This window comes from Schistocerca americana, chromosome 2, assembly GCF_021461395.2.
Source record: "Schistocerca americana isolate TAMUIC-IGC-003095 chromosome 2, iqSchAmer2.1, whole genome shotgun sequence".
NCBI classification, from domain to species: domain Eukaryota; kingdom Metazoa; phylum Arthropoda; class Insecta; order Orthoptera; family Acrididae; genus Schistocerca; species Schistocerca americana.
The window spans coordinates 985,980,096-985,983,477 of NC_060120.1; the positions used below are offsets into that span (position 1 = coordinate 985,980,096).

Sequence of the window (3,382 nt, forward strand, 5' to 3'; positions counted from 1 at the left end):
GCTCATCTTGTTGATTCTAGGGTGATTCCACTTTGACTGCTAGAAGGTCCAGATCTGTATTTTAGCAATATATGAAGACCTAACAAATGCGTTTTTTCAGGAAATTCTTAATGATCAAACAATCCCAGATCAGAACAATGGTATGGTAGAAATAATTTTTTGACTTGGTGTTCACGATGCACATTTTTATTAAACTTCTTGTAAATTCACATATACTTCTTCTCAATTGTCACATCACCAAGAAAACAGTTTTGTATCAATCTTCATATATTTAATTTCCACTTTAACCAAACACAAAACTTGACTGTTGTTTTACAAAGCGAAATAACAACTGCAAAGTGAAACAAAGACTGCTCTGTGCGCATTCGCGCCAAAACGGTTACAAGTAAGTCAAAGATTATGACAGTCTCACGGAAATGAATACACACAAGAACCGTATAACTGTAATATATCGATACATCGGAGTACCTTTACATTAATAAAACCAAATGTGAATATTGTCACAAAAATATGTCTGTTACTTCGCAGAAAACTAGTAGGATATTACTGGTATCGAGAACGGGGGTTACGTAAATAAAGAACCATTACAAGATGTTGCAGTCAGTAATGTATTAGACTGAGTCACTGGTCTGCTTCAGTAGGAGTGCAACGTTTATTTAAGATTTTGGCTCATTAAGTTACATAACTCAATTAAAGGGTTACTTTTTTAAACCGCCTAATTGTTTCACATTGCGATGCAGAAGTTTGAAATTTGGCTCATTGGCTGCAGGCAACCGTTTAGACGCTCCTTAGATTCCACATGGCCCAAAGGAGGCACTAGAGCAGCATCTGAGTGCGATTCAGCTGAATGTGCGCGGGTTGTACCTAGGGTGTTGCCAAACTTGGGAGTGTTATACGGATCTTTTACTGTTTTATATACCTAAGTGTCAATGTTGCAATCCCTCGTTTTGTTTGGGAGTGGAACAGGGAGAGAAAATGCTAGTTGTGGTACAAGGTACCCTCCGCCACGCACCGTATGGTGGATTGCGGAATATGTATGTGTATGTAGATGTAAATGTAGATGGAATTAACGCTACAAGCGAAGAGGTGGTTGCATTGACGCTCTTTACGCGTTTTCGTGCCGATTCTGACCGGCGGTGTATCTGAAATCTATTCCTCGGCACCCCTAATAAAACCGCTTGATTTAAACGCTGGATGTCGCGGTTCTGAGTTCCATCGTAGAGGCATCCAAAGAGAGGATAAAATGTGGGTAGTAAGGGGTGTGACGATCTTTCCCCAGCTTGAAATGTACACGGTAGCGTTGGTTGTAATTATGTTGAAATTTCATGCTAATGTGGCGATATTAAACGAGCTTACACCTTGCATGAGCGTCGGAGATTTGACCTCTTTTTCGCTTGAGTCGACACCGAGTTCAAGTGTAGCAGAGCGACACGGTTTTGCACCGTCACAGAGGAAGGTTGTAGGCACTATGAGCCAAATTTAAAACTTCTTTGTTGCAAAGGGAGACGGTTACCGCGTTTCAAAAAAGTGACCCTTTGATTGTGCTGCGCGGCGTATTTTATTAAGCAAATGTGCCATTAATTTCAACGCTGACAAACAAAGTGGACAATAGCTATTGTCAATGCTGGTGCAAACAACTCCTCTCCATTTGACAGGTTTCTGTGTTCTACGAAGACAAATTCCAGCTTAAAATTGGGCCCGAAAATGCGTTTATAGAGTGTTAGGCGAGACTGAAGGGAGAGAAGTGAGTCTCTTGTTTACATAAAAGTCTTAGAAACATGGAAAAAGCATTTTCCGGGAATGGTAACGTCGTCGGTTCGGATTTCAAACCAGCAAATAATTTTCGTTTTCTAGGAAGTATTAAAATGGTGTACACTCAGCTGCTGAATTAATTTTGTGAGCACTTTTTTTCATTCGAAAGATACCCTGTTGGAAACTGCTACCTAATGTCGTGGCGATCCATCCTGTTTGTCAGTAATATCTTCAGTTTTAATTTTTGGTTCCTCCCAGTTTTGTGGACGATAGTTATTTGGTACCAGATGATGGTTTAATAAGCTGAGAAATGCTTTGTAATAAATAAATATTAGTAGAAAAACGACTATTATTGCATTTCACCCTTAAATAAGCATCAATATTGCAAATAATCACCAGCAGACATCAATATTATTTTCGTCATTCTCAATTTAATGCACACTCAAATGAGCTCCTTAACTTGCGTGTCAAAACTGGAGTGAAAATGATACGGGTATCTTGCATATTTCGCAGTTTTATAAAAAGCAGTAACCCTGAATGGGTATTTCCCACTTTATTGCATGCATTTGCCCACGACAGAGGGAGAAAGAGAGAGAGAGAGATAGAGTATACTAAAAATTAATACTACTTATTTATGTTACTGAACTTCAAATTGTCGTTAACAAACCACGCCTCAATATAAACATTACAACTGACATCGCAGATCTAGAAATGACATCGCTAATAGCATCCCACGACACGGTTTAGTGGCTAGCGTCGCTGCCTCTGCATCACGGGGACCCCCGTTCGATTCCCGGACGGGTCCAGGATTTTCTCCGCCCGAGCACTGAGAGCTTGTGTTGTCGTCATCATTGGGTAAAGTGGCGAGACTGGGTAGTGGAAAGATTGGGAATTTGTACGGGAGCCGATAACAACGCAGCTGAGCGCTCCACAAATCAAATATCATCATCACAACATGGTTTAAAAAAATAGCTCCTAAATTAGCTCCAACCCCCCCCCCCCCCCCTGGTCTAAATAAGGCCGCACCTATCGCGGAACTATTCTTAAGATTGATATACTTAAGTATCCGCGCCTAACGCGGCCTCCCAATATTTAAGTAGTGGGCTTAACCCACGAAATAGAATAGTAATATAATACTTAAGTACGGTTAGAACCGTTTCTCTAAATTTTATCTAAAATTTCTTAAATCTGTAAAACTCGTATTATGTAGAGTCATGAATATTCTTTTCTTAAATTTATACTACGTCAATATGTAACTAAGAATTATCTCGATAAATAAAAATCTGTTCTTATCAGCTTGATATCTGATACGTCCTGCATCGCAGGACCAGAATATTAAACCCATTTTTGGCTCGTCTGTCTTTCAGTACAGTCATTCTGCTACAGTACCGTATTACCTAGATTAAAATCCCTATGTCTGCTACAACTCGCAACAGCGCCCTGTGCTGCAGTAGTAAGACCGTGGATTCGCATACACAAGGACCGGAGTTCAAATCCCCGTTCCGGTATCTATGATTTAAGGTGAATGCCGGAAAGGTGTCTTTGTAAAGGACACCGCAGACTTCCTCTACTGTTCTTGCCTCGTTCCAAGTTCGTGCTCCGTCTCTGACGCTCTGAATGCACAATGAAC

The 3,382-nt window shown here is 40.4% G+C and overlaps 1 pseudogene; it reads left to right on the top strand.

The window, feature by feature from the left end:
• Positions 1 to 3,014: 3,014 nt before the first annotated feature.
• Positions 3,015 to 3,163, top strand: LOC124596714 (annotated as a pseudogene).
• The last annotated feature ends 219 nt before the right edge of the window (positions 3,164 to 3,382 follow it).